This window comes from Rosa chinensis, chromosome 6, assembly GCF_002994745.2.
Source record: "Rosa chinensis cultivar Old Blush chromosome 6, RchiOBHm-V2, whole genome shotgun sequence".
Taxonomy (NCBI): domain Eukaryota; kingdom Viridiplantae; phylum Streptophyta; class Magnoliopsida; order Rosales; family Rosaceae; genus Rosa; species Rosa chinensis.
Window position 1 is genome coordinate 34575884 of NC_037093.1, and position 20636 is coordinate 34596519.

A 20636-nucleotide genomic window follows, 5' to 3' on the forward strand; every position below is an offset into this window, starting at 1 on the left:
CATAGTTTCCTTTTATGAAGCGATGTCCATTTTCTATTAAACATCAGTTTTTGAGGTTGACACCGATGTTCATACTTATACTAGACATCGTTTTTCATTTAATAAATAGATGCCCATTGATTTGTTTTACATCGTTTCTTACTTAATAACTCGATGTCCATTGGATTGTTTTACATCGTTTCTTACTTAATAAGTCGATGTCCATTGAGTTGTTTTACACCGTTTCTTACTTAATAACTCGATGTGCACTGAATAATGAGACATCGATTTTTTTTTTCCAATCTGATGTATCATCTCTTTAATGACATCTTTTTTGTAGTTTAATACTGATTTGAAATAGGTGTATATACATCATGTCCTATACATGAGCATGATGTCCGCTAACTTTGTAATTGCTACTACAAAATAGATCTAATCCACATTTGACAACATGAAATTCCAAATAATTTGAATATGGGGCATTGCATTAATTTGTATCCAACATTAGACTTATGTTAATAGTTCAAAAAATAGACAAAAAGACCCCAACCTAGTTCAAGGCTAGCCTAAAACATACCATTGCAATAAGCCAATAAGCGTACATCTAGTTTTGTTCACAGTTGCTGCAACAATACAACTAAAGCTAGCTAGACTTACTCAAAATCATATGCAATCCTAGTGGAAGAGCATTACTCTCATCTGCAAGTACATCAACAACAGAAGAAGTCCTTTGTACGGGTGAAGGTGGAGCACTCCAGCATTTATGTTTGCTTTCAGGTTCCAATGATTTGTTGCGAGTTCTCCGAATAATTGCCTCCCACTTTTGTATATTGGTTTGTTATCCTCTGCTCAAAATATATTCCTAGCATTCAAAGGAACAACCTCTTGAAAATTGAACGATATAGCTAATACATAAGTGCCAATCAAAATTACATTAAAACTTTCTTAGTAGCCACAATATTGGTTATATCTACACTATTAACTACGTTTAGATAGACTATCTAATATTAAGGCGGATCTGAACCAATAAATATCATATATATGTACATTATTAGACAAGAAGAATGTAAAAGCACTCCAAAATATCATAGAACAAGCAGCTCATTTTTAAAATTACCAAGTTGTTTCTTTTTCGAGGAACCCATCGTTTTTTAAGGTCCAAGGTTGCAGCAATGATATCACCTTGTAGCCCCCTAAATAAAAACAAACTAATTGCTTTATCATATAATAGAAATACTGGATTATAGCACAGATTGAGCATCTAGAAATGGTTATTTGAGATCTGATTTGTAAAGTAAAACTGTGCAGCTAGCAGAAATGCTAATGCACAAAGCCAAAGTTGTCTGTGGTATAAATCTTTCATATGAACTCCAAATGGAACCAGGCTAGTTTCATATGAAAGCTGGGAATGCCTACTTTTTAAATACTGGTGTCATCAAGCAAGATTGTATATAAATAGATGCAAAAGGAAACAGAAAGAATATGACAGTGATACTGTTTTCAGAAATTCCTGCAACAGACCTGTAACTTTGAAAAATCATAACTAATTATAGAAAAATCATTTTTAGGAGATTCCAAGTCTCAAATACTCTGTAACAAGTCCACTACAAATTCTCAAGAGAAAATAACTTCAAATTATTAACAGAAAATTACAGTTTTACAGAAACATTTTATATAACTGTAGTTTCTGATTTTCCTCTCATATGTCTTAATTGTAGTTTCTGAAATAATTTATATAAGTGATAGTCCAGTTTGATAAGTACACCCAAACTCAAATATAGTTTTAAAGAAAAGTGAGAACCGAAAGACAAACTATCAAAGATCATGTATCAGTTCAGTTTGTCAAAACTCAAGCTATTTGGAAATATAAAATTGAAATGGAGTATGAGTTAATAACATTACAGTAGTAAAAGCTTATTCCAATTGGTTTCTATAACAACAGAGCTTAATCAAAGAGAGGCTAAAAGATATCCAGACGTGTATTTGAATATGAAGAGCTGCAAATCAATAGAAAGTAATCAAAGAATTGAGATTGAAATTCATAAGGCGTACCCTTTTTAACAAGCAGATCAGAGGAGAAAGGGTGAGAATTCTAGAAAAAATGATAAGAACAAGCATAAAGAGACCGAGGAGAAGGAAAAGATTGAAGAAGGGAAAAACTTGGTTAAGCCCATTCAATGAGTAATGATGAGAAAGAAAAGATTGAAGGGGGAAAAAAAATGTGCCCAATTATTCGACTTAATTGCAAGAATTAAAACCTTACTTCAACCTAACTGTTTCAAAGACCCACAATCAATATTTATATTAAGAATGTGAATCAAGGTATATGGAAAATATAAACAAGAAGAAGAAAAAAAATAATCTAAGCATAACTTTCGAATCAACAATAAGAAAAGAAAAGAGCAGAATCGATAAAGTTTAAGAGGGACCAAAGAAAGTATGTAGCTTTGCAAAGAGAAAGAAGCCAATTTTCATAGGTTTATATATTTCAGTAAAGAGACAAAAAGATTCATACCCTATTCAATAGAAAACTGGGACTTTGTATGGAGAACCAAGCTGCAACAATGAAAATGAGGGTAGGAGGTCAAGTTAAGTTCATGTTTCCCATGTAAAAGAAACAATTAATCTCTGGTTTTAAAAACTAGTAACAAAGAAACCATTTGTTTTTGTTTTTGCGAAGGAAGCACTAGAAGCTACCCAATTTGCATGGAAATATTCAATATTGTTTTACACAATTTGCACTATTCCATTAGTGCAGTTGCTACTGTCTTGGCATATTCACTCATTTTCCAATCTAAACTCAAAACACCCAACCAGAGGGGCATATAGAACCAAACCATAGCTACAAAGCCCACACTATCAACCTAATAATAATAAATGCCGCTAAAATATAACAAGACCCAGATTTGAACTTTTGGACCAACTAACTCCAAACTCTCTTCCTCTCTAGTCAACTCCAGACCACCCAATCTCAAAAGCAAAACAAAATCAACAGTTCAAACTCAAAACTCAAAACTGATTCACATGCTTATCCTACCAATTTATAAGCAAGAACATTTCAGCCAAGACAAGGTGACCATACAAAGACTAGAATAAAGCAATTAAAACCAAAATTGCACAGCTCACAAATTCAATTGGTAAAAAGATTGGAAGAAAGCATGAGAGAACACACCAAGCTTCAATTTCTCAAATTCTGCCACAAGCAAGGGTTTTGGGTATTGACCTTGGTATTTGACACCGTATCTGATGCCTGATGATACTCCTTGCATTGCTGCACTACTACTTCACCTCTTGCAAGCAAAGCTGATTTGGAACTCTGTCAGTGATTACAATTACAACAAACATATATGTTGTCATTTGAGCTATTAATTTACACTACTTGGTAGGTTCTTTTAAAATCTATTTCAAACCAGCTACCAACTAAAATTTTGCATCTTTGAACCACATTTCTGAATTGTAAAGGCAACTAGTTGAAGCTTAGTTCTAATATCAGATATCTTGCATCTCGAAACTTTGAAAGCTGAAAACGTAAACCAACATCACAACTAAGCAAGGGATGGACCTATATAACCATATATGAGTCGGTGGATGTATATAAAAGACAGTATTCCAACAAACCTAAAATTACACAACTTTTTAACCAGATATACACAAAGAAAGACAGTCATAATGGAATCCCAGGAACACGACAAGATAAAGACGCTTTTAATCGCAAGGGCCTCGGAGCCCAGCTGTAGCAGATTCACAATCCCATTGAATAAAATGAGTGTCCAAAGAGTCTAGAAACAACAACGATACAGGTCTAAAGTACAAAACTTGGTGCAAAATTGCACTACCTGCCAAGCAAAAGATGATTTTTAGAATAGGAGAACAATAAAATAGATTAGAAACGGAATCTATCGCACTTGGATAACTGATCAAACACCTCTATCCATTAATCCTCCGAATTATACGAAGCATAAACGAAACCAATAAAAACAAAATGAACGCAGAATCAGAATCAGGGGACGAAAAATACAGAGGGTATAGCAAGTTAGAGAAGAAAGGAAGTACCTTTGGGTTTTGGAGTTCTTAGGGTTTTTGTGAGTGAGATAAGAGAGGAGATAGAGTGTTAAGAAGCGAAGACCTCAGACAGCGCATAGGTTCGGTTGTCGTCGGAGAACCTCGGTCGTCAGAGAAACCGCAGTCGGGGCCCGGGTAGGGGTCAGGGTCGAGGTCGAACCAATTCTGCCTCCTTCAAAATCGCAAGTTACTGTCGTCGGAGGAGGATGGGATCAGAGGCAGAGAAATTCATACACCGATCTGGAGAGAGAAGTTGAGATGAGAAGTTGTCCTAGATGAGATGAGAAACTAATTGATCTCGGTCGGAGGAGGAGAAAAGTGGAGAGGGAGCTCAGGTTTCTTCAAGCAGAGGAGCTGGTCTGAGATGGAAAAGGAGGAGGACAAGGAGGGTCAGGTTCTGGTTGGAGTAGGAGAATGAAGACGGAGGAGGGTTTTGGTCGGAGGAGGAGCACGAAGAGGAGGGAAGGGAGGTTTGGTCGAATAGTGTTAGGGCAAGCCTTGGTCAATGTTAGTCCAAATGTGGCTAAGTGTGGGAATGAGCCTTTCATGCCCCGCGTTTGTTTAAATTTTTTTAACTTAGCCACGCAGTGTTTTTCTGAAAATTCAAATGAAAGTTTTGTCACCGGCTATTTTAAAAAAGCAATGTCAGTTATATACATACAAATTGGAATTTAAGGAATTGATGTTAATGACATTGTTTTACATCGCGTGTATTCCTCACCAATTTAATTGTCATAATGTCTATGAGCATAATTCTAGTAGTGTATCAAGGGACTGCACAGTCTACGGTTGTCTGTCCCTTTGATCCCTATGTGGATCCCTTTTATTTATTTTTTATTTATTTTGGTTTGTGTTGGTATCTGAGGATGTTTTGTATGGTTTAGAGATTTGGGTTATGGAGATCTTTGGATGGGTTCCACGCACTACTACACAAAAGGCTTCACACAACAGTTTAAAACTGTCGTCTCATGTTTTGCATTTCTGTGGTCTATCGAGGCGTCGTTTGATGAAACGCTATCAGACGACGGTTGAAAACTGTCGTATACCGATCATTGGGCCGACAGTTTTCAGCTGACTTTGTCGTCTGATGGACCGGCAGATCTGCCGACATGCTGTCGACATAAATATGCCGTGGTGTGAGTTCTACTCATACCACGGTTTTTAGGATTCCAGCCCTGTCTCTTTATTGTTCAGAAGTCATTTTTTATTTTTAAGACGTTGTGTGAATTGTATACACACGACAGTTCTTCCAGCATAAAATGTGGTGTGATGACCTAAAAGTTCAGCGTATGTGTGCCTTCACACGACATATATAACGCGAACCGTTGTATTGTGACATTTGAGACAATGGTTTTTGCTAATACTTGTTGTCTTTGTGTGCATCCAACAATGATATCGGTCAGAATCGTCGTGTGAATTGTTGAAAATTTGTTTGATTCAGGCCTATAATCCTCATCAAACGACGTATTTTCCTTTTTTCCTACTGTTGTTTGATTTGGTAATGGCAAGATTCAGATTTAGCTGGAACCAAAAATTGACCAAATGAACAATAATTTTCTTATAATAAATAGCTGTTATAATCCCATAAATGGCTCCGATAATGCTAATTGTATCCAAAAAATAGAAAAAATCACATCTACGGATCTCTCATACCAAAAAAAAACATCTACAAATGTGGCTAAAATAGTCTCATCCGTGCATGATCACATCTATAGAAGAAATGGAAATCAGGCCAACCCAAAAAGGACCAACATCTTGCCTAATGCACTTCAGACCTTTCATATACCCAAAAAAGACCAACAATGATTCATCCTAGCACACTTCCCAACTTTAGCAAGTTCTTCACCTCATAATTTGCGAGTTCATTACGTAGTTCATCAACTTCAGCGTTTGTTGCGAACTAAAGAAAGGTGGTGAATGAGTGCCCCATAGTGATCCTCATTGATGATTTAATGTGTGCCAGGCAAGTCTCCATAATGCAGATTCCCCCTAAAAATAAAAAGATGGAAACGTCATATGTTGCTAAGGCTGTAAACATACTAACCTCAGGAACTATCCTATTGAGGAACGTCTTTGTATTAGTACGAACATAAGAGTTAGAGTTCTCATTGATAGTAAGAGGAGCACTTATGTGCGGTGCCCAAAGAATAATCCAAATAAAAAATCTCATGACCAATTTACCTGTATAATTTTCTCAGTACCAGTTGCAACAATGAAATCAGGAAGCTGAAACGGTTGTTTCTCCATACCATGTTTACCCTGCAAAATCAATCAAGTCTCGATGAGATACCAGTAATGGTATAGTTCTTTACTCAAATCAGCAATCTACTATATTAAAATTATAGATGAACTCCAGAGCACTAAGCATTATGGGATGGCCTCTGAAAGTTCAAAGCAGATACATTGGTACCTTTAAAATGAATAAAATGTGTACAATATGCTAAGTATATCCCCAAATATGGCCTTAGTTATGCTTATATCCCCCAATCAACACTAGTAAATACATATGAAGATAAATCAATCAAGGGTGACTTTTGCCAAACACCTATTACTAGTAATATATTCCTGGCTTTCCAATTTGTTCACAGAATACCTAGAACTGCAGGTGAGCAGGTTTATGTTCTTTTGTTAAATAAAACTGGAAGAAAGTTAGTAGTAGAGGAGGACCGCGGCTTAGAGAAAGTGTTAATTTAGCATTCCTATATTCCCATATTATTCTGCATTTTTAATTCTATACACTACATTTCGATGACTTCGTGAACATGTTATGCACTCAGAATCTCATAATTCATGAACTACAAATTAATCTAAACCAGAGTAGAATTAGAAAAGCTAGGTAGATCTAATTACCAGATTCAGTGTGTAAGAAATTCCTGTACGATTTCAAAAAGACTAGCAATTTAGGATCAGATGCAGTTGCATCCCACACCTGGAAACATATTAACAGTTAAACAATCTTAATATCAAAGCTGGCATACAAACCAAGTTGAACAAACTCAATGCCAAAACCCTATGTATAAACTCCCAAAATTTTGAGATTCAACAATTGAAAAATTGAAAAACTAGTGAGAAAGCTAACCTCCACAAGGTCATTGAGGATATCAAATGCCAATGACATGGCCCTTTCGGGGAAAGGGATAGAATCTGCACAATCCATCAAACCCGCTCAAAAAAGCAGCAAAAATTAATAGCAATCAAATCTCAATGACTACAAGCACAGACCAAATTCTCTACCAAAACAAAATCAATAGTAGACCCTGTCCTAGTCCTTCCAAAGCTTCTGAATACCTCTAAGCAACTGATGTAAATGAATAGCAGACCCTTAAAAATTATATGATTAAAGCTTGTTCAAAAAATAAAATGACTAATAAAGCGAAGACCAGCCATACATGTGCACCTGCAAACCAAGCTATAATTAAAGCAAAAGAAGATCTTCATCTTTAATGCCAACATCCCTTATCTTTTCCTCCCACAAAAAAAACAATCAAATTATTAAAGCAAAAGAGAATCCTCAGCTTTTTGACTTTTCTGATCCATCAGATGCCGACTTTCCTAATCTCTTCCTCACATAGAAAGGCCACTAATTAATTAAAGCAAAAAGGAAAATCCTCATGTATTATTTAAGAAACAAAAGAACCTCCTATATTGACATTAGTGGCCACATATTTCAGCAGCAAACCTAATCAGAGCACCGTTTCTCATTAGTCCATTTAAAATTAAACCATATACAACTCCTTGATAAAGTTTTAGCTATGCAATGAAGGCAATATATGTAAGTTAATTACTTTATCTGAACTAACCAACTTCTCCAAACAGATTTGCAGTAATCAAATTCAAATCCAAATTGTATTTCAAGTCTAGTCGTACTAAAATCCATAATCCAACATATTAAATCTAAAAAAAATTGTCAAAAATCCCAGTTGCTAAGGCTTAACGGTAAGAACTTAGAAAACACTACAATCAAAACTCAGAGTCAATCTAGTAAGAAAGCCCAACTCTTAGAACAACATTCAGAAATAGAAATCCACCACAGTAGTCGAATTATCATCCCCAAACTCCAAACCCTAGAGGTTCATTCTGGTCAAAAAAGCAATTTCTGGTCCGAAATTGAAATCAATCACCGCAAAATCAAAAGAGTGAAAGAGAAGCTCACTCTGCAAGGTCGCCGAGCTGTTTAAGACGTCGACGAGTCCGGTCATGGTGACACCTTCTTGTAAGGCCTCTAGATCATCTCTATCTGCGGCTTTGTAGAGCTCTGAATCTGCCAAGCCTTATTCATTCCGTATTTGGTACCACGTCAACGCCATTCTTCCCACACATATAAATAAACCCTTAAATCAACTTGACTTTTGTACTCCTCTTATGAAGTGTAGACAAGACTTAAAAAACAAAGATACTCAAATAAATAGCAAAACAAAACTAGTTTTACAAGAAGGGAAAACCAAGTTAACACCAGACTGATGTTTTTCAATATGACCACCTTAAACTTCCTTTCTTGAACAAATGAAAGATAGGCAAATAAAGCTAAAAAAAAACCAGTAAAACCAAAATTGACTTCAAGTATCTAAATTTAAACATACCCAAATCAAGTTTCCGGGACTTGCATCAAACTGAAGCCAAACCCATCTTCTTGGGCACACTTTAACATACAATACAATTCTCTCCCACAAGAACCTAAAAAAAAAAAAAACAGGAGACTCTAAACCAAACCCAGAAATTTCAATTGAAATTACATTGGGGACGCATTTCAGGAGAGAATAAGCTTTGGAGCTGGACAGTTGCGATGAGGTTCTTTGTGATCTGTGCTAGGCACTGACTCGATCTCTTAAACCGTTTATGAGGTCGAAGGAGCTTGAGCTTCGAGTTCTTCTGTTCATATAAAGAGAGGTCGCCTTGGATAATGTGATTTGTGAAGAATCCCAAATCAAAAGTGAAGAACCCAAAAACCTTCAGTTAATCAAAACCTGAAATCAAAAGTGTGATTTGTAATTTGTGAAGAATCCGAATTAAAAGTGAGTGTCGTGCATATATAGTGAGGGCGAGAGGACGAGAAACTAGAAACCCCTAAATTTTAGGGCTTACCAGATTCGAGAGGACAAGAACTAACTAGATTCGAAGACGAATCTTAGATTTAGGGCTTCAGAGGCAGGGATTGGTACCAGAAAGTCGGGGCTTCGGAGGTGGTGGATTTAGAGTTTAGGGCTTCAAAGTGGGCGTAGCTGTGGAGTGAGTCGGGGGCCGGGTAGCTGTGGAGTTGTGAAAAGAGAGAGTCAGGGTTGGTCTAAGGCTTTTTTTCTTTTCTTCAAGTCTTCTAATTTGATCTAAATGGACATATGGCCAGACAAGCCATTAGTTGATGCATGCATGTATAAGGCATCAGACCACGTTTTCCATATACATGTTGTCTGAATGCCACTTTAAAATTTTTAGTTTGCCTCTTCTTGTTGCCTGGGTGGGAGGGAAATGAGTTTGGGGGGAGAGAATGGAGGGAAATGTTGGGGGGAATTTCGCTCTTGAAAATCTATAGATTCATACCACAGTTTTAAGCTAACCGTCGTATTACCACTACACACTAGGAAAATTTAAGTGGTGCCAATTGGTGCGAAACTTGCTGCCTCTATAACAATTTAATCTCACACCATGCTTCCATTTATAAACGTCTTCTGAAGGAATACATAATTTCAGCATGAAAAATACCTGTTGGTTGAATTCATATTCGAAGACGGAAATTTTACAACCGTCGTCTCAATAATGAGAAATTATTCACACCACGGAAAACAATGTGACGTCGTATGAGAGGTGCCGTGTGATTTATTTTCTGTAGTAGTGACGTTGTTGTTCTCATGCGGGATTGTTTTGGTTGGACTCCAAGTTTTCGCCGGCCAATTTGGTGACCTTTCAGTGTCACCATTGGGTTTGGTTGATGGCGGCGACGTCACTACGTCATCCCTCTCTTGATAGATCTACATCTTGGTTGAAGCTTGTAGGGCTGTTTGAGTTTGTTTGTATTTGTTTGTTGGGTTTGTTCATTTGGGCCCGTTTTGGGTGTTTTGCTTACAAGGTTCTAAAAAATGCTAGGCGCTAGTCGGGCGGAAGCCCGAGGACTAGCGCTCAGGGGCCTAGGTGGGGACTAGGCGGTTTTTAAAAAAAAATAATTTTCATGTCTAAAAATAGTGAAAAATACTTAAAATAAATTTTTTTATAACATATAGTTATATAAATACAAATATAAAAGGTATTATAATGTCTAAAATAGTGAAAAATACTTAAAATATGAATAAAATGTTCAACAACAATAAAATAATGAGTTCTTAGAAATAGAAAAAATTACAAATTTAATTCTTACAAGGCTATTCCTCAAATTCTTCTTCTCCATATATATATATATATATATATATGCAATCACATTTACCAAATAGAGCATATATAATTCCATAACAGAGCATAATTAATTTGAACATACAAGTATACAATTACAACCTGTCAATTGATTATATTCCCATTCACAAAGGCCAAAAAGAGCGATTCAATTAATCAAGTCCCATCCAAAACAGCCGAATATCATTATTTCAAAGGAGATACATAACCAAAGGTTCATTAATCATTATAATAGTACACAATTAAAAGGGCATAAGTGTGCTAATATCTCTATTTGCATATACTAATGGTACCTGGCATCAGCTCGCTTGTTGGAAACAATTTCTGCAACATTGCCTCTCTTTCAACCAGAAAGTCCTCAGCAGTAAGAGAGTCACTAAGTCCAGTGTCTTCAACAAAGACTCGAGCAGCTTCTATTGCTTTCTTTCCCATCATTTTTGCTTTCCAAAGCCCAATCAAAAGTTTTATTGTACCTAGCAAGTATAATTTTCTGGACTTTAGTATAGAACTTCTCTGTGTCTGAGATAGCAAAAATCATATCAAACCATCAATTTCTTTCCTAGAATCTGGATCATGAACTAGAAGCCTCAAACTTAACAACCAAGGCATTGAGCAAACTCAAAAAAACAACAAAATGTCTATAGGAGAAATCAATTAAGAGCAAAAAATTCCAAAATACACATAAAACAGAAAAGACATATTGAACTAAACTTGATCCACACAATAATCGAAAACCAAGACCAATTGAAAATCTGAAATACAATGTTAGCAATAGATATGATTTTTAAACAACGATTCTATATACTAATCAACAGTTCTATATACAAGTCAAAACAGCCAAATAGCTCCAAGAATCAGAAACACCAAAGGCCAGCAACTTAACAAGAGATTCAGAGACTCACTGAGCTTGAAGAACCTAGAAATTGAACCAAGTCTTCTGCTTTGTTGCTTGACAGCTTGAAGAGGAGTCAAAGCGAGCAAACCAAGAGTGAAGAGCCGACGCCTTTGATTGGAAAGTGAAGACCCAGAAAGAGTTTGTGAGATTGTGAGAAACTGAGAATCATGATTCATGAAAGCCAGAAATTCGATAAACCCAGAAGTTCGACTTACCAGCAAGGCAGCAAATCAGCAATGTCACTGTTGTCACGACGTCACTGGTGACTTAGAGTCGGAGAAAGGCTGATAATAGATGGCCTGTGTAGCCATGTCGCAGAGAGAGAGAGAGAGAGAGAGAGAGAGAGAGAGAGAGAGAGAGAGAGAGAGAGAGAGAGAGAGAGAGAGAGAGAGAGAGAGAGAGAGAGAGAGAGAGGAGAAATGGCCTTCATCACACCCAGAACCCTATCTTCGATTTGGGTAAATTGGGATTAAGTATGAAGAGTTAAAAAAAAAAAGGGGGACTGAAACGCCTAGTCGTCGACCCGCCCAGCACCGCCTAGGCGGCCGACTTTCTGCCCAGCGCCTAGCTTGCCAAAATCAGATCCGGGTGGTGGCGCCTGGCGCCTAGGCCGATTTTTAGAACCTTGTTTGCTTATAATATATTTCTTGTTGAATAAAAATCCTTCCATCGCCATAAAAAAAAAGAAAAAAAAAAAAGAAGCATAAAAATGCTCATGAGAATTATTCAAGTGTTGGATATTTACTGCTTTATTCCCAAAGTCAGAGCTCCCGTGTCTGTTAATTATTATAGAGCTAGTTAATAGTTTATGTAATCTTGCTTATTAATTAATTACAACAATTAAGAAGCATTTATTCAAGTAGATCATGATAATATTCTTATTGCTCATGAACTTTTTTTTACTTTTAATAAAGAGTAGTTCTATTCATACCTCCAAATTTACTATTCAGGTAGGATTTTGATAAAAATCTCTCATCAATTTCACATACACTCAATCATAACTAATTTAAGAAACCCAGAGTATTAGCCCTTGATTGTGATTAGTAACCTCAATCAAAAGTCAAAAGGAAAATCAAAATGATAATTGTAGAAGACCCAAACGGTTTGTACATACAAGGAGAGAAAGAAAGCTAATCCAAACGGTTTTGATAGGGCTAACCCAAATGAGATTTTATTAACTAGGCAATACTTCATTAGCAGCACGGTTTGTACATTCGAGGAAAGAAAGAAACCTATGAGTGACCGAAAAGTAATTATCCAATCGGTCTTGAATTGATTTTTTTTTTCCCTTCAGTTTATATAGGGGTAGAATAAAGATTATTATTATTTTTTTTCAAAAATCAAGAGAGGTCTAAATAGTAAATTTGGAGATATGAATAGAACCACCTTTTAATAGAAATAAGGTTAAGCACAATTACACTATTATTAAGCTAGATTTAGAAAAGAGCCTATGACTTTCTTAGTTGGGACTGAATCTTTGTTTTTTTTAGAAAATATATAATTTCATTACTCATCCATGATCAAAAGACACGTACATCAGTTCATCGTCTTTTTGACAAAATAGAAGAAAAGAAGTTGCGCACCAGGTGCCCTAAACAAATCTAAAGCTATTGATGTTGATGAGTCATTTGCTATTGTTTTCTCCTAATTTACAAGCAAGGAGGGTAATTAATAAGGTTAGGGAGACAGATGATGGGCTGCAACCTCTTCCATTTGAGGGAGAAGCCACATTTTATTTTATTTTTTGAGTGGAAATGACAACTCTAGTAAAATTAGGAGGTAAACTCCTTTGAAAGTACATCAATAATGCAATTTGGAGGTTTAAGCCCCAAGAAAAACAAAGAGAAGAATAAACAAAACTATCTAATTTGTGAGTTGTGACCCACAGTATTGGCTCGACGATAAGTATGAGTGAAATAATTAAGAACCCTGCATATGCTGAAGACAAACGGTAATGTCATCATACACATGACCAATAAAGAAAATATGAGGAATGACTTTCTGCTTAGTTTGATGAAAAAGTGTAACTAAATTTGTCTCAAAAATAAGAGAAAAGACCAAGTTGAAAGCTAGTTAGACTGCCTTTCTCCTTACCGAAGCTACCACTTGTTCTGAAGAAGAAATATTGGAAACTGGAGCATAGCATCCTCCCAAACACTACCCCATCTTATCTCTAATGATCACCCCAATACATCCAGAACCTGTATCCTTATGAAAAGCTCCATCCAAATAATCTTTACCCACCCTGCACTCCTCCAAGGGACCAAGGGAGAAGCCACATGATCATATCCAAATTTCATATCTTTTAATTATAGAAGTATTTTTTCTATATTAGTAGACTTCATGGGCCAAAAATGTGGGTTTATCTATGTAATGGTTATGGTTCTAGTGACAACCCCCATAGATATATCAGTATATGGGGTAACTGTTCATGTAAATCTATACTATTATTAAGAAAAGAGGTGTTGTTAGCCAAATCTGATTTTTTTTACCTTTATAACCCTCAAATATTAAAATATCATAAATGACATTTTAACATCAGGGACAAAAATATAAAAAGCAAAATAAAATAATAAAAACATTGTTGAAGGAAAACCTAATTTGTGTTTAGCCCAAACTCTAGGTTACTTGACCTAGTGGTAATAGGATTTAATTAGAAGGATCTAGAATCCTAATCAATGTAGAATTACTTTCCTTGTATGATTGAGATTCTAAGCATTGTAATCCTCTATATAAAGAGGCCCCTATTATCAATGAGAATACACAGCAAATTCTTCTCAAATTCAGTTTCTCTACAACACGTTATCAGCACGAAGCCCTAACCCTGAAATCCTAAATTCGTAGCCTTCAAATCCCAGAAACCACCGCCGCCCACCTTGAAGATCCCAACTCCAGGAGTCCAGAACCGGCGGCCTCACCCCCAGAACCGGCCGGCAAACCACCGAACCGGCCACCGGAAAAAGCAAAGGTTTCCCTGCCCGGTTCAAAGCTTTTCTCACCACCTCCTGCAGCCATACTCGACCACCTGCAGCGTCTCCACCCCAGAAACCCGGAACCGGAAATTTCATCACCGGAACCGGCCAAAATTCCACCGAACCGGCCACTGGAATCCTCCTAACCTGAACCGGCAGAAGAAGAGAAAAAAAAAAAAAAAAGGGACCTGTGCAGCCCACCTGCTGCAGGCCCAAACCCACAGGTTGAGCCCACGTGCAGCAGGCCCCAACCCAAGCTGCCAAGCCGCCAAGCCACCTAGCCGCCAAGCCTTCTGCCACGTTAGCACTGAACCTGCCACGTCAGCGCGCGGACCTGCCACGTCAGCACCCGGTCAACGACCGGTCAACCCTCCGGTCAACGCCGGTCAACATTTTCAGGCCACTTTCCGGCAACTTTTCCGGCCAACTTCCGGCGACTTTTTCCGGTCAGCTACAGTGATTTTTCCGGTCTGCTACAGTAACTCCGGCAGCTACAGTACTTTCCGGCGACATTTTTTCCTGCCATCTTTTTAAGGTAAACTTTTCTAAAAGTTCCCGTTTTTGAAGTTTTTTTTATTTATTTCTTCTTCTTTTCTCGGGGACTTCCAACATCCCTTCTTCTACCCCCCTTTCTCTACATAGGGGAGACCAAAAGCCGAACTGTGGGGGTTCGCGCTCACTCCAAGCTTGGAGCTTGTAGAGTCCTCCAAACTTAGAGTTTGTTGAGAAGAAAACGATCGACCACATATATCGTTGTTTCGATTTAATCCAAAATCCCTCTTGGAATCGGATTTTCTTAGAAGCGACTACGCTCAGAAAATTCCTAATTTCTTGGAAGCGACTAAGCTCAGAAATTTAATAGTTTTTCGTGGTAGCATTTTCGCTCCGAAACTAACCCTAATCTTGTGTTGTTTTTCAGGATGAGTAACCTGAACAAGTTGAACTTCGTTCCACTAGAAACAACTGGCGCAGGATACCATAGGTGGGTCCGAGATGTGCGCCAACATCTTAAGGCTGATGGACTTCTGGAAGCCATCCAAGAGCCTGGTCAGAACGTGCTCTCCATTGAGCAAGCTACTGCTTTCGAAGCAAAACAAGCTAAAGCCATAATTCTCATGACAAGGCACATGAATGACGCGCTCCAAAATGAATACCTCAATGAGGAAGACCCAAGAAAGCTATGGGTAGAACTTGAGCAGCGATTTGACAACGTTCGTGACTCCCTGCTTCCTGATTTAGAAGTGCGATGGCATAGCCTCCGCTTTTGTGATTTCAAGTCTGTGCTTGATTATAACTCGGAAGCTCTTCGTATCAAGTCTCTGATGGAGTATTGTGGCCATGCCATAACTGATACGATGTTGATCAAGAAGACTCTCTCTACCTTCCCCGTCTCTGCACTGATGATTTCAAAGAATTATCGGATTGATGTAAATGCAGGACGTATCACAAGGTTTCATGAGCTCATTGGCGCCATGAACGTAGCTGAAAAGCACGATAATATCCTTGTGAAGAACTATAATGCTAGACCCGTGGGAACTAAGCCTATTCCGGAGTCTAACTATAGTCGCGCCCCCAATGGAGGACGCAAGGAGCGAAACCCTAAGGATAGGGACAATTCTGGACATTCTGGTCCATATGTTCGCCCTAAAGAGGAAGGAAATCGCCAAGAGAGGCGTGCACGGAACCGTGGAGGTCAACGTGTGAAGAGAGAGAGAGGCGGAGCCTCCGACCATGGTGGTAACGCCACCAAGAGGATAGGTCGTCCAAATCGCGCCCCAATGGCGCCTCGATCAAGGGATCCTGACCATAATGATGTTTGTTTTCGATGTGGATCAACTGAACATTGGGCCAAATCATGTACCGCACCCCAGAATGTTGCAAACGCATACAAGACGTATCGTGAAGCAAGGGAAGCGAATTACATGGCACAAGAAGATCAAGATGGCGATCTAGATCTAAGGGTGGAAGACTACAAGGATCAAGACCCAAAAACTGGCGATTTTGATTAAGTCTTTTTATTTTCCAAGAGTTGTAGGCGATTGCCATATTACTTTTTATTGGATTAGATTTTCTTTGATCATAGAAACAATGATGTATTTCGTTGGCTTATGAATAAAATTTCGAGTTCTTTTCATTACGACTCAATTTTGATTCTGAGCATATGACTTTGTGACTACGATGGCTAAACCATCAGTATTAATTCAAGGACATGGAATAGCCCAAGTTCCACTTGCCAAATGGCACCTTGATTACTGTTGTCACAGAAACTCTCTACGCTCTTAGGGCAAATCGTACCCTATGAATAGCCAACGAATTCCATGCGAAAATGCATGTAGAGAACGGAAATGAGTTCCTTTGCATTACCTCTAATGATTGCGAACAAAGACGCATCTTAGAGAAGTTTATGTGTCTCTCTAGTGGATTCTATGTCACTATTCGAGCTATTAAATCCAATAAAGTTTTGAGAGAAGATCTCTTGGATTTAGACACATATTGGCTTTGTCACGACAGGATAGATCATCCTAGTCATGATATGATGATCCGTCTACAAAAGACTTCACATGGACATCATTTCTTTTGAGCAAAATGAAGCAAGATGACGCCATAAAAGGCGCCAACCATGGGCATAACGCCATGGTTGTTCCTCCTTGTGGCCATGACGCCATACATGCTAATTTCCATGGCTCCCACGCCATGATGGGAGATGTAGTCACATATTTTGCTTCTAATAGCGCTACAGACGCTTAGGCCTAACCAAACTCCTCATTGGTTGCTTCTAAGGCCTCTTGCTCGTTTTACAAAGCCCGTTCCTTAGGGAAATTAGGACTGAGACCGTCCTATGCAAAGGATATGACAATACTCATTCTGTTCTTACAAAGAATCCGTAGGGATATTGTGGATTGATTCAACCAACTTGCGGACGCTTAAATATTTCATGATGTTGGTTGACACGCAAACACGCTGGTCACGTGTTGTGCCATTGTCCACCTATAAATGCTACTTATGCTAGACTCCTAGCACATATCATATGACAATGGGCTCACTCCCCAAATCATCATATTCAGTCAATTGGATTTGACTATGCTAGTGAGTTTACATCGAAGACTTTCGATGGATAATGCAATGGGCTTGATGTTGGACATCACATTCCCATGTACACACTAAATTGGTCTCGCGGAAACGACTACGATGGTAGTCCGAACATTGGTAATGCGCACCAATCTTCTTACATCCGCTTGGGGTGATGCAATATCGCATGCAGCCATGCTAATTCGTCTACGACCTACCGCCACTCAATGTACCTCTGCGTTCCAGCTAGTGACTGGGTACACGTATTTTGTACTTACGCACATTTGAGTGAGCCATTTATGTGCCAATAGCGCAGCCACAGCGCTCTATGATGGGTCCTTACAGACGAATGGGCAACTACGTTGGATTTGAGACTCCAACAATCGATCGCCACTTCATGCCCTTGCAAGGTGATCTCTTTACCGCTAGATTTGCGGGTTGTCACTTCGATGAGACAGTCTTCCCGTTGTTAGGGGGAGATAAGAACACGAATGTTCAACAGGAACGACAGGAATTGTCGTAGTCTGTCCCCACTATGTCTCATCTCGATCCCTATTAAAGTGACGAGATCACACAATTATGCTGCAAACATGCCTGCAAGGAAGAACGTCCCTACGAGAGGACGTAAGCGCCACCCTACACGGAGGTAGGCATGGAGCCAATGCCAAAGAGATTGGCACTCTGGCATTACAGGCCATGGCCCCAGCTAGGATGCGTGGGAGGCCCGTGGGTTCGAAGGATACTTTGGCACATTCCAATCCTTTAATCATCAAGACTCAAAATCCGTCTCATGAGTATCTTCCGGGTTATGGTTATCGTTGGGGGACGCCTCAACGTCAAACCCTATTCCTGAGAATATAGAGCTCTATGAAACTTACACTAGTGTACATGAGACGTGAGATATAAACTCCATCAGAATTGATGATGTAGTTGCGTATTTTGTTGCGCATGAGTTTTGAGTTAGATGATGTCGAACCACGCTCCGTTGATGAATGAATACCAACGTAGAGAGTTTTTGGCCTAAATGGAAAGATGCGATCCAGGTTAAGATGGATTCTCTAACGAAGAGGAAGGTTTTCGAGCTAGAGATGCCAACACCTCTTAACATAAAACCTGTTGACTAATGGGTCTTCGTTAGAAAGCATGATGAGAAAAAGAGATGGTAATCTCGCCTTATGGCGCAAGGCTTCTCACAAAACGCCCTGGAATCGACTACGATGAGACATATTCTCTTGTAATGGATGTCATTGCACTCCACTACCCTGTCAGTTTGGTAGTTTCCGAATAACTGAACATGCAGCTTACAAATATGGTCACTACGTATCTCTATAGGGATCTAGATACGGAATATACATGAAGGTTCATGGTGAACTTCATTTACCCAAGTCAAGTGGCTCTAGACCATGGAGCGCGTTTACAAAGAGGTTGAAACGCTCACTAAAGTGACTACTTGATTGGGAAGGGATATGCCCACGCGTTTCTATAACAAGTTTCGGATTCCATCGCAGTTCATGTTGGACATGATCTTCATTAGAAGTCCTTAAAGAGTTAAGGGAAACCGCTGAACACTTGAAATCTGAGTTTGAGATGAAGGATTTTGGGAGAACACGATTATGTCTCGGTTTGGAACTTGAGCATCGTGTCGATGGATGTTTAGGCATTTTGACAAGGTCAAGCCTTCAAGCACCCCCATGATCGTCCATAGTCTTGATCCTGAAAAGGATCCTCTTCGTCGAAAGGATGATGACGAAGATGTGCTAGAGGCAAAAGTGCCATACTTAGTACAATAGGCGCATTATTGTACTTATCTCAATGCACAAGACTGGACATCTCATATGTTGTGAACTTGTTAGCTAGATATAGCTCTGCGCCAACGCGACGCCATTGGATTGGTGTAAAAGATATCTTTCGATACTTGAGATGTACGATTGATATGGGCTTGTTCTATCCCTACAAAGAGATGATGGATTCGGACCCATCACACACCAGAAACGCCGCCAACGCTGGCCTGCGTTCTCTATCCCCATCCCAAAACGACATGTGTTTTGGAAGGTTTTGCTGATGTTGGGTATCTCTCTGACCCACACAATGGTCATTCCCAATCCGGTTAAGTGTTCACCATGGGAAAAGACTGTGACATCTTGGAGGTCTACAGAACAGACCGTAGTCGCTATACCTTCGAACAATGCAGAGATCATTGCTCTTCACGAAGTGGTTCGTGAATGTATATGGATTAGATCCATAATTACGCATGTTCGAACAATTGTGGTTTGAAGTCTACCACAGATGAGCCTACGAGCATTTAGGATAATGCTACTTGTTTTGAACAAATGAGGCAAGACTACATCAAAAGCGACAACACCAAGCATAATCAGCAACAACAGTCACTCCTCGAGATCAAAGTGAACTAGGTTCGATCTGAGGACAGTGAGGCAGACTTGTTTACTAAGTCATTGTCCAATACCACGTTCGAGAAACATGTGGCAAGAATTGGCTTGCAGAATTTATCTGAACTCCCATGATCGTAGTCATCAGGGGGAGGTGTAGACATCAGGGGGAGATGTCTACATGTTCGTCTCGAATCGTGAAGGGTGTGTTGTGCTCTTTTTCCCCTTCGACCGAGGTTATTTTTGTCCCACTGGGTTTTTGTTACTCGGCAAGGTTTTTAACGAGGCAACGAGAGAAGCACCGCGTTTGGGCAACACAAGGGGGAGTGTTGAAGGAAAACCTAATTTGTGTTTAGCCCAAACTCTAGGTTACTTGACCTAGTGGTAATAGGATTTAATTAGAAGGATCTAGAATCCTAATCAATGTAGAATTACTTTCCTTGTATGATTGAGATTCTATGCATTGTAATCCTCTATATAAAGAGGCCCCTATTATCAATGAGAATACACAGCAAATTCTTCTCAAATTCAGTTTCTCTACAACAAACATAAAATAAAAGAAAATAACAGTTTCAAACTCTCCATTCTCACAATTGCTATTTTAACTTTCCACTACTCTCACACCCATCGGGTGTGTAAACATTTTCTAATATTCATTAGCTATGTCTCCTTTTCTTTTCTCAATTTTTTTTAATTTATAACAAAAAAAAAATCTTTAAATAATTTGATGCATGTGGTGTTCTAGAAAATATTTATACTTGGGGCGTTTAGAACAACCCCTGTTTTTACGCCAATATGCGTGTTGAATTCGGACCCCCACGCCTCTCCCGGGCTTTTCTTTATTTCCCGTTTTGAAAGGAAGAATGAGAGGCCGTTGGATGTGAGTCTAAGAGA

General features: G+C 38.8%; 1 long non-coding RNA gene across 1 annotated transcript; it reads right to left on the reverse strand.

Annotated features, from left to right (window-relative positions):
* Positions 1 to 6751: 6751 nt before the first annotated feature.
* On the reverse strand, positions 6752 to 7395 carry LOC121049778. Its single transcript, XR_005801326.1, has 3 exons — positions 7276 to 7395; positions 7121 to 7185; positions 6752 to 6970 (listed from the first exon to the last, which is right to left on the reverse strand). It is a non-coding gene; the product is annotated as an uncharacterized LOC121049778 (long non-coding RNA).
* Positions 7396 to 20636: the final 13241 nt, after the last annotated feature.